The sequence below is a fragment of the Peromyscus leucopus genome, chromosome 20 (assembly GCF_004664715.2).
Source record: "Peromyscus leucopus breed LL Stock chromosome 20, UCI_PerLeu_2.1, whole genome shotgun sequence".
NCBI lineage: Eukaryota > Metazoa > Chordata > Mammalia > Rodentia > Cricetidae > Peromyscus > Peromyscus leucopus.
This window is the reverse complement of record NC_051080.1, coordinates 51,825,657-51,836,942: the sequence shown is the minus strand read 5'-3', so window position 1 is coordinate 51,836,942 and position 11,286 is coordinate 51,825,657.

Genomic DNA, 11,286 nt, shown 5'->3' with positions numbered 1-11,286 from the left:
GGGGTCAGGAGGCGGGGAAGGGGGGGGGAATTAAAAAAAGAAAAGAAAAACAAAGCCCCTCGCGGGGCGCGCGCGGGCCGCGCACACTCACCTGCCCCTCCCCTCCCCGCCCGCCCGGCGGAGGCTCCCGAGCTGCCGCGGGCCGCGCGTGCGCGTGCGCGCGCACACGCACACACACCCGCACGCCGCCGCCGCCGCCGTCTCCGCCTCGAGCCCGCGCGCTCGCGCCCGCGCTTCGCGCCCGCGCCCGGCTCAGTCCCAGCTCCGCTCATTCAAAGCCGGGCGCGCGCTCCGCCGCGGCCGCCGTGGCCGCCGCGCAGCCGCCATGGCCGCCCCTGCGCCAGAAACCCGCCCGGACCCCGCCCCAGCCCCGCCCCGACCCCGCCCAGGCCCCGCCTCTAAGGCGGAGCTAGGGGCTGTCTCCAGGCTCTCCCTTCCGCACCCCGGTATCTTCTGGCCCAATAGGGGAGAGGCGGCTTCTTTGACGTACAAGCCGCAAGCCAATCAGCGTAGAGGGCGTGGCCAGCGCGACAGCCTTAAGGAGGCTTGAGCCTTTGGCCTTTTGTTGATAGGGGTGGTGGTTGGTTTCCCTGATTGTTTGTTTTGTGTGTGTGTGTGTGTCGTGGAGCGATTGGCTTGTGCCAAGTTGTCCTCCTTTTCTCGCATATAGATGAGTGTCTCGCCTGTAACCAAGCCCCTTTCTGTTCCATCCGTAAAACTTATCCTCCAGATTGGGGCCAACGGGAAGCTGCATCTAGATTAGTAAACATTAGAGGAGCTCCTGTCTCAGAATTACTGGGATGTGACTAGGACAGACCCCCAATTGTTGCAGCACCTGAGACGTTTACGAGTCTCTTCCAGGATTTAGCCTGCTCGGCTTAAATCTTAATTCAGTTTTTAACTGGAGATAAAGGGGCATTTCCTCTAAGTCCCTCATTATATCCTGGCCTGCGTCCGGGGCTAGGCATTTTACCAAGCTCCTGTCTTTATTGTGGTTTTATCTTGGAGTCAGATAGTTTTCTGTTGTGTGTTTGTTTTTGTTGTTTTGTTTTTACTTTTTATTGTACTTTTTATATTCCTTACTATGTCCCGTAAAAATGTTTTCACATAAGGATACATTGCACCTTGAACACATGCTTCCCCACACAGACTGCACTACCCCCTTTTTTCTTCCACCTCCCATAGACCTTTGTTCCCCTAGAGTCTAGGGCCTAAATAGTAGCAAAATTACAGTTATGAAGTAGCAACAAAAATAATTTTATGGTTGGGGTCACCACACATGAACTGTATTAAAGGGTCCTAGCATTAGGAAGGTTGAGAACCACTGAGCTAGAGCTTATTGCTGTATTGGACTAAGATTACATAAGAAAATACTGTTGGAAAATGGCTGGTAAGGTGTGTGTGTGTGTGTGTGTGTGTGTGTGTGTGTGTGTGTGTGTGTGTGTGTGTGTGTGTGTTATCCAAAAGCTGAAAACAGTTTCTTCAAATTGTTGCTCAGCTAGCCATTTTCTTTAAATACCTTTTAAAAGTGACAACCACCTTGTTCTCCCACCAGGATTCATCCATTATCTATCCCTTTCACTTCCAGCTTTCCACCTCCCCCTCCTCCCTGCAGTCTGCTCCACATTTTATTAGTAATTTATTGTGTTTTATTTTCTTTATCTTTGAAAAAGAATCTTGATGTTCTCAAACTTAAGCCCCTCCTGCCTCAGGCTCCATGGTATTCTGGGATGACTGATGTGTACCACCAATCCAAGACAGCAACTTAGTATGCTTACCCTGCAATTCAGAAGACAGTGAATTTAGGATTCTTACTCTGGTTATAGGTAAACATGAATATGTTGTTTAATCTTTTTATCTGGAGTTCCTCATAAGTGAACTTACTGCTCACAAAGCATTTAGTGAAGTCTGGTGTTGTTTGTTTTTTGTTTTTTTTGTTTGTTTGTTTTGTTTTTTTGTTTGTTTGTTTTTGGTTTTGTTTTTCTCTTTACTCTTTTGGTGGCTTGCCACCCAGTTCCCAAATAAATCACACATGGAGACCTTTTTCTTACTTATAAATGCCTGACCTTAGCTTGGCTTATTTCTAGCCAGCTTTTCTTAACTAATGATCCCATCTACTTTTTGCCTCTGGGCTTTTTCCTTTTCTTACTTCTGTAATCTTAATTTCACTCTTACTCCATGGCTGACTGTGTGGCTGGGTGACTGGCCCCTTCTTTTCTCTCTCCTTGATCTCTCTTGCTTCCCAATCCCTCTTTTTCTCCTTCTATTTATTCTCTCTGCCTACCAACCCATCCTGTCCTTTCTCCTGCCTTACTATTATTGCCATTGGCCATTCTGTTATTTATTAGACCAATCAGGTGTTTTAGACAGGCAAAGTAACACAGCTTCACAGAGTTAAACAAATGCAACATAAAAGAATGCAACACATCATTGCATCATTAAAACAAATGTTCCATGGCATAAACAAATGTAACACATCTTAAAATAATATTTCACAGCTGTTTGGCACATATCAAGCACTAATAGATTATAGCCATTTGACACTTCCCTGCATCAAAGAAATCCCCTGCAATCTCCTAAACAGGTATTCTAACTGTAATCTCTTTTATTGTCCAAATTCCAATAATCAATAATTTCCAATATTTTTCATATTTCCAAAGTCCAATAATTCTGACATGAGCTTTTATTTTCCTTTTGGTTTTCTTTTAGATAAAGTTTCCTTGTGTCCCTGTAGATCAGGCTGGCCTCTAACTCAGAGATCCTGCCTCTGCCTTCCAAGTGCTGTGATTAAAGGTGTGCCTGGCTGTTTTATTTTTTTTTAAATTGATTAATTATATCTTTGCAAACAAATTACTTATTATGCCCCCATGATAATTTCTTCCTTTTTGTGAGTCTCCTTCTTCTTCTTCTTCTTCTTCTTCTTCTTCTTCTTCTTCTTCTTCTTCTTCTTCTTCTTCTTCTTCTTCTTCTTCTTCTTTTAAATTTACCACTTCTGACTAAAAGGAAGGAGGTACATACTTCTATAGAAATCATGGTGCCTGCATACTCACAACATACAACAAAAGGAAAGCAACTGTACTGGCTCGCAAGTTTTATATCAACTTGACATGAGCTAGAATCATCAGAGAGGGAGTCTCAATTTCATTGAGAAAAAAATGCCTTCATAAGATAGGACTGTAGGCAAGCTTGTGGGGGCATTCTCTTTATTAGTAATCCATGTGTGTTGCTTAGATTCTAATGGATCCCTGAGGGAGGGGGTAAGAAGGTGTGTCATCAACAGCACAGACACCTAGAGTCCATTGAAGGCAAATAACAAGCTCATTTATTCAATAACACAGAAGGCCTTATATACCCTCCTCCCAGCACCCAGTCTGTGTGGTCATCCCTCATTGGCTGGGCATGATCAGGAATTCTGACAGTGACTAGGAACTCTAACAGTTCCTGTTGCTAGGCCCACAGGCAGACTCCAGGTTGGCTCTTAAGGAGTTCGTTATGTGCATGACTTGGCAACTAGTCTGAGCCAATTTCCTTGACCCTTTGGGCCTGTTCTACTACATATCCATCCTTTTATTTTACTACATGGGCACTCAGCAGGAGTCGGAGTTCTTTGCTCCAGCCTTATTGACCCCGCCTCAGGGGGGCTCAGCAATTAGACTGTGCCTGTCTTAGGCTGGCTTGCCAAATAAGCTCTTAACTGTCTTTGACCACCAGCCCTTGAAGAGCATCCATCCCTGGGGAGTCACCCTGGGTGGGGAGTGTCAGGCTGTAGCCTTTTGAATTTCAGAAAGGCAGGCTTGTAAAACCTCCTGTGGAGGGCTATGAGTTGGATGTCTAAGAGCCATAAACACCTATAGAGTCACCTTAGTGGCTGCCTGTTGTTGCTAGATGTGCTGTAGGAGACAGTTAAAAAGGAGAAAGAGCAAAAGTATCACCCTGCCAATCAACACATAAGTGAAATCCAGGAGGGATCTAACAGCCTCTTTATATTATGCCAAACCTTTTCAAAAAATAAAAAGTCAAAGGCCATAATCTGTGCTCTTGTCTGATTTAATTGGAAAAGTTCGTGTGTGAGCTGTAATGGATAATATAGAAACTTAGCTGACCATGGGCCCTTAATATATTTAGCTAGCTTCCAGCCTGCCAAACTAATATTCCTCATCTCAAAAGGTATTATACAAAATGAGGAAAAACAAGGCTCCACAAATCTTCAGCCTTTAGAGAGGCAATGAGAGCAAGAAAGGGGAGTATATACATTACCCATCCTGAGTGATTTTCTCCTTGGTGGAAGCAGGCTGACCTATGGCCAAGTGCACATCTCTTGCTGAGACCCATATTGGTGTAGTGGCACTCTGAGGAAAAACACAAGCATACCCTCTCCCATGGGTTAGCAGGGGGCTGGTGGCTGCCACTGGAGGGAAATAGGCTCTCTCCATCTCACCGGGGCAGAGGCTTGTTCCTTGACAGAGATGCCCAGTGCTTGTAGGCTGGGCTGAGCCCCCTGTAGAGCCTAAAGGGCCAGGTCTGAGACCTGTTGAAAATAGGCATTCAAAACAATTTGTGCCTGATGCACAGGATGGACATATTCCCCATGCCCTGTGAGCATATCATAGTTCACTGGGATGTTAAGAAAGATGTTTGTCCAGCCCTGGGATTCTGCCTGATCATCATAGGTTGATCTCCAACTGAGAAAGACTGCAGGCTCTAACACAGCTTTAAGCAAATGGTACCAATGGAAATAAGTTTGTAACTGCATTGACCATTGAGCAAGGACCTGCTGAAAGCAGGGGGAATCTGAGTCTGACTTATTGGCTGCCTTCCAGATGATGGGGAGATCAGTATGGGGGTGGGAATCCAGGGCTGGTCATCGGCATTTGGACCCATATTGACTGGGAAGGCTTCTATGGGCCTAAGGACTGACAGTGGTGCAGGCTGTGAGGGTTGTAAGACATCTGTCACCCCAGAAGAGTAGCCCCCTTCTGAGGCAGGCCAGTATTGGGGTAGATTGCCCCAAGAATACTGCAGCGGAGAGGTAGCTGCCAGCAGTGGTGGTGGAGCAGAGGGGGTAGCAGCACATGACTTAATGACAGCTGCCTTCTCTTTGACAGATTTGGTGGGGCCATAAACTGACAGCTATGTTCTCCTTTACAGATATCTTGGGGTCCAAACTGACAGTTACATTCTCCTTGACAGATTTTTCAGGGCCCAAAATGACATCTATGTTCTCCTCATCATTGGATATCGTAGAGCTATTGACAGGGAAGTGGTGGGGGTGATGAAAAGATTGCCCATCTTTTCAACAGGATGGAAATTTGTATCGGACCCTTATGTCCTGTGCTTAGTGGGGGACTTCCATGATTTTTAGGCCATGACCCTATATCCACATGGTGTCTCCAGATGAGGGACAGCGATCAGGAGCCAAGCCTTGGTTCCACCTCCTGGGGGTGTCAATCCTTATGTAGAGGTACCAGGCAAACCGAAATGAAAAAAAAAAAAAGTGCGTTCCTAATGGGATGGGCAGACAAACATGACAGACAACACAAAAGAAGGAAAGAAGTGGGGTCCCAGTGGTCACCTGCCAAAGGGACCGAAAAAACACAACACTGAGGGGCCTTCTCACCGAAACACACCATCTTGGGGGCACTGTCAAGCAATGCTAGTAAAGAGAGGGAGACATCAGAACCTGTGTTGGGAGAAACAAAGTAACAGAAGCCCCAATGTTCAAGTGCCTTTTCAGTTTGTTGGGTTAGCTCAGTGGGTAGAGCATGAGACTCTTAATCTCAGGGTCATGGGTTCGTGCTACACACTGAGTGCCAGATGTTGCTTGGATTCTAATGGCTCCCTGGGGGCGGGGGGTGAGAAGGCCTGGCATCAACGGCACAGACACCAGGAGTTCTGCTCTCAGGCAGAATTCAGGTTGGTTCTTAAGGAGTACATTATTTGCATATTTTGGCAACTGGTCTGAGCCAATTTCCTGGACCCTGTGGGCCTGTCCTACTACACAAGTGGAAAAGTTCAACCAATTGTGGCTGGGGCCACCTCTGTACTGGTGGCTCTAACTTCTATAAGAAAGCAGGTTGATCAAGCCTCATGGAGGTTGCCAGTAAGCAGCAGTCCTCCATGGCCTCTGCATCAGCTTCTGCCTCTGGTTCCTTCCCTGTTTGAGTTCCTGTCCTGGTTTCCTTCATTGATGAACAGTGATTTGAAAGAGTAAGCCCAATAAGCTTTTTCCTCCCCAGGTTCCTTTGGTCATAGTGTTTCATCACAGCAATGAGAACCCTAGCCAAGACAACAACCAAATTAAAGATTGCAAACCGAACTTACTTTTAAAATACCTATAAGAGAAAAGAGAATATTTTAAATCTTGTTGGTGATCCCACAAGCCAACACTTCAGGATCCCTCATTTAGAGACCACTTCTTGAAGTGTGCAACTTTAAGTCTTGTCTGCTGCTCAAATCTTGGGGGGTGGGGGTGGGGCATGCAGAAGGAGATGAGCAGATGTGTAAAGTAGGAAGAACAAAGGAGATTTTCAAATTCTGAGTAGAAAGGGCAATAAAACAGTCCACTAAAATTACCATCAGAAAACACTCATAGATTATAACTGTTTCTGATCCTAACTGTACATGAATGACTTTTTCTGGATTGCCTTTCGCCCTGGGGTCTAGTTCATCCTGCCTGTTCTGTGCATAAAATATTTGCCCATGTTAAAGTTTCTGATCATCCTCCTCCCCGTTTTATTCAGGCTCCCCCTGGGAGGGTCTTCATTGTTTAAATTATCCAGCTGTGGCTGAACCTGGTGCACTGACACTCGTTCAGAGGTTGACCAGCTCTGCACTTCTAGATCACCTCACTCAATTTCTGGCTTTTCATTGAAGGGTGCCTCTTTTTATTTTCTTCAATTTTAGACCAACTGATAAAACTTAGACTTTAATAATTTTTATTAATGAGCAGCTGTTCATAGTTGAATACAAATTATGAAGTCACATTCATTTCCTGATCAAGCGAGACAAAAGACTTGCAGCTCATAACACAGAGTGACAGTTTGAACAGGCATATTTGAAAGCATAAACCTTTTGATAATTTTAGTATATTGTTTTATTGGTCTGGCTGCTAGAGACTTTTACTTGCTTTCAAAATAATAAATGTCAATATTCTAGAAATTTAAATATTTTTTAAATATCTAAAACCATTACTTATTAATTGGGGTTAATGATTTAATAAACAAATTGAACAGTCTAAAGCATCTTTTTAAAAAAAAGAACCTTCAGTGCTATTAAGTGAAAATTAACTTTCCATGAAGCAATTGCATAGTTCCTAACATTATATAACAACCAAGAGTAACCTATTACTTAAAACAAGAAGACCTATAAGCTAAGAGCAATTGTTTAAGTTAGCCAAGTTTCTTTAGAAGGAGCCTGGATAGAAGTTTAGAAAAATAACACGTTTTATTTAATTTTCTTTCTACTAGAAATAGATTAAAGTGAAAAGAGTGATAAGTGTAAACAGAGTTTACCTCTCTTGACTGCCTGGTCCCAAATAAACACACAGAGGCTTATGCTAATTACAAATGCTTGATCAATAGCTAAGGCTTATTACTAACTAGCTCTTACATTTAAATTAACCTATTTCTATTAATCTATGTATTGCTGTGTGGCTTGTGACTTTACCTGTTCTCTAGCATGTCTTACTTCCTGGGCAGCTGGGATCGAGTCTCTCTGACTCTGCCTTTCTTCACCCCAGCATTTTCAGTTTGGCTTATTCTGCTTTGCTATAGGCAATCAACTTTTTTATTAACCAATGAGAGTAATACATATTCACATCATACAGAAGGATTATTCCACAGCAGATAAGTTCTCACTCTGTGTCTAGGCTTATGGCTTGGTGATGTAACATCACTTGGCTTATTCCACATTTATCTGCTACTCCGTGGTTTAAGTAATCTGATCTGAATATGATGTGGAGACATAAGGCTTTTTATAATCTTGGAATGTAAATGTTGTGTTGTTGTACAACAATATGAAATACTAATATGATTCGTCTTGTATGTGGGTTGCAAACTTGACAATAGTGTGAATTTACAGTGAAAGACTGAACCCTTCAGCTACATACAATAAGCTAGCCATGACAGCTGTGACCTTCAATAATTTTAAGCCTCAGTTTTTATATCTGCAATATTAGGTTAATAAAACCTTTTATTTTGCAAACTAAATGTCATAATGTAAGCAGAAATGTGTTGGAAGCAGCAGTAAAAATTGGTGAAAGTTTTCAGGCATAGAAGCTTACAGTCTTCTCATCCAGGAAAAATTTGAGCTCACTACTGGGAATGCTGCCTCCAAGGTAAACAGAGGAGGATCCTTCCATCATTAGCAATGGATGTATTTGCCAGTAGCATATTATTTAAAAAGGAATAGGAGCATTAAAGGTGGAAGCTGCAACTTGAAATTAACTCTCACTTATATAGGCCCTTTGTTAAAAGCCAGAGTGAAAGTGCGGAGATCGGAACTGAAGCACAGTAACCCTCTTCTTGGCTCCTCAGACTGTAGCCACTACTCACAACATTATCCATGCCAAATTCAATCCACGCTCCCTACCCCATCCTTTCATCACAAGTAAGCATCCTATAATGTGTTTTAAGGGTTTTTTTTTTTTTTTTTTTTGCACCCTGTAAGCCAGCTCAGTACTTTTACTATGTGCTTATTATAAATAGGTTTTAGGTGCAGCCTTCTTCATGATTTTAACTTAAACTTTAACTTTAAAATAAATAGATTCAGTTACCCTTGTCTATCAGTTAAAGCTATTTGGGAGGCTTTGTTTTAATAGTTGCTATTTAAAGTCAGAATTTATTTCTAGCTGTTGTTTTGGATCTCCTTCTAGCCACCTACCTCTGGCTCTTGAAAATATAATATTAGCAATTCTTGTCAAAGATGTTGCTCTCTCTCTCTCTCTCTCTCCATATATATATATATATATAAAACCTATTTATTTATATAATAGAAATATATATAAATGTATATATATTTACTATGGCAAAGCTGCTTATCTCTCATTATAATAAATATTATAAATGATATTAAACTTTTTATCAGTGAGGGATTAAGTTCAAGTTGCAATCACACAAGAAATACTAAAAATTTTGTCATATATTTTCTCTTCTTAGGAAGAATTTACATATACAAAGGCTCATCAGTCTAAATATATAAATTGCTCTAAAGAAAAAAAAACAGTGAAAGTGCTTTTGTCATGTGGCTGGATACACTCATAAATTCCTTGCCCAAAAGGGATTATTTTCTCTGCTCACAGGCACAGATGCCATCGCCATAGCAACCATCACTATTTGTTCTGTCACTGAGGGTGAATTTTATACAATGTTATTTAAAATGTTAGGACTGTAAGTCAAGATGAAGTGCAGTTTCTGTAATATTTTGGAAGTATTTTTTATCTGAAAAATATACAATGCAAGAAAATTTTCATTATCCTCTCTATTATTTAATTTACTTAGAGATTTTTTTTATACTTAAAGATGTGCTGTGTGCCAAATCCTCACATGACCCTCAATCTAAAGGAACTTGTCAAATAAAGTCAGCATTCATGGGCAAATAATATTCTTGGCACTGCAGTTTTTCCATAAGGATTCAATCATTAATTAATAATAACTGAACTACTTAATATATTAGGTCCTATGAATGGGGTAACAAGCATCCAGACACTTACTGCATGTCCTCTGGTAGATACTTTCTTTGGATATTATAAAATTTATCTAATTATTGTCTAGAGAGAAATCAGAAGAAATAAATGGTAGTGTTTCTTTCACTGAGAAATGGATATTCTTGGTATCTGGAGCCCACATGAATGAAATGAAAATGCCCACTGATGAGTCTGGACCCTGCAGATAAGAGTCCCCTGATCAACCACAGAATGGGTCAAATCAAGATATAGGTTTTTCTGATTTGGATGGTATGGATAATGTCTTAGTTTGGGTTACTATTGCTATGATGAAACAACATGCCCAAAAGTAAGCTGGTAGAAGAAAGGGTTTATTTGGTTTATGCTTCCACATCCATAGTCTATCACTGAAGGAAGTCAGAAGAGAAACTCAAACAGAGCAGGAACCTGGAGGCAGGAGCTGATGCAGAAGCCATGGAGGGTGCTGCTTACTGCCTTGCTCCCCCTGGCTTGCTCAGCCTGCTTTCTTATAGAACCCAAGACCACCAGCCCAGGGGTGGTCCTACCCACAATGGGCTAGGATCTCTCATATCAATCACTAATTAATAAAATGCTCTATGGGCTTGCCTACAGCCCAATCTTATGTAGGCATTTTCTTAATTAAGGTTACCTCCTCTCTGATTACTCTAGTCTGTGTCAAGTTGACAGAAAATTAGCCAGCACAGATTATGACCGGAAAAAATTACATAGCACAGCTCAGAGAGACAGATGTTGCATGTTCATCCTGGTACGTTTAGCCTGGCTTTTTAAATCTTTTGTTTTCTGTGTTTAATTTGGAGTACATTTGGAAGCTAGGAAAACAGAAAGGGGCCATTTGCTATAGTGGATTAAGGGAAAGGGAATAGAATATAGGTAAAAACAAAAATTAAGAAGGGGGTTCTGGGGGCAGAAAGGTTAAAGCAGGCAGCGGATGAGATGTGAGAAACAAAGAGGATGGAGGGGAGGCTGACCCAAATGAAGAATGTATGAAAAAACCCTTGGAAACCTTACAACCCAATTAAAGAATATAATTGGAAGGTATGAAACATGATGAGGAAAGAGACAGGAAGTATTGGGGCTTAAGGGTTTAAGCAGGGAGGAGAGCAGCAAGATGGGAGTTGGGCCAACATGAAAAACCCTAGGGAGATACACTAGTTTGTAAACTAATTACAAAATATCGTTTCTTTTTTAAGACTGAGTTTGGGAGTTTGAACTGAGGTACTTTGCCTGGGTAGAAAATCCTTCTCCCAGAAGATAGTTATTCAACAAAAATCTTAGTGTAAGTCATAGGATACCTCTGTAAAGTTGAGTTATTGGCCAGAGAAGCCACAGCATTCCCCACCACATAAAAAGGGTATCTCTTTTGCTCTTGGTTGCCCATCATAATGAGAAGATATCAGTCTATGTTTTATTTTATTTTAATAACATTATTTTCATTAATTTTATAAACTGACCACGGGTTCCCCCTCCCTCCTCACTTCCCAGATCCCCCCACCCCGCTTCCTGTCTCTTCCCCCTTCCCTTCCACTCCTCCTCTATCTCCATTCAGAAAGTGGCAGGCCTCCCATGGGCTTGAGCAAAGCATA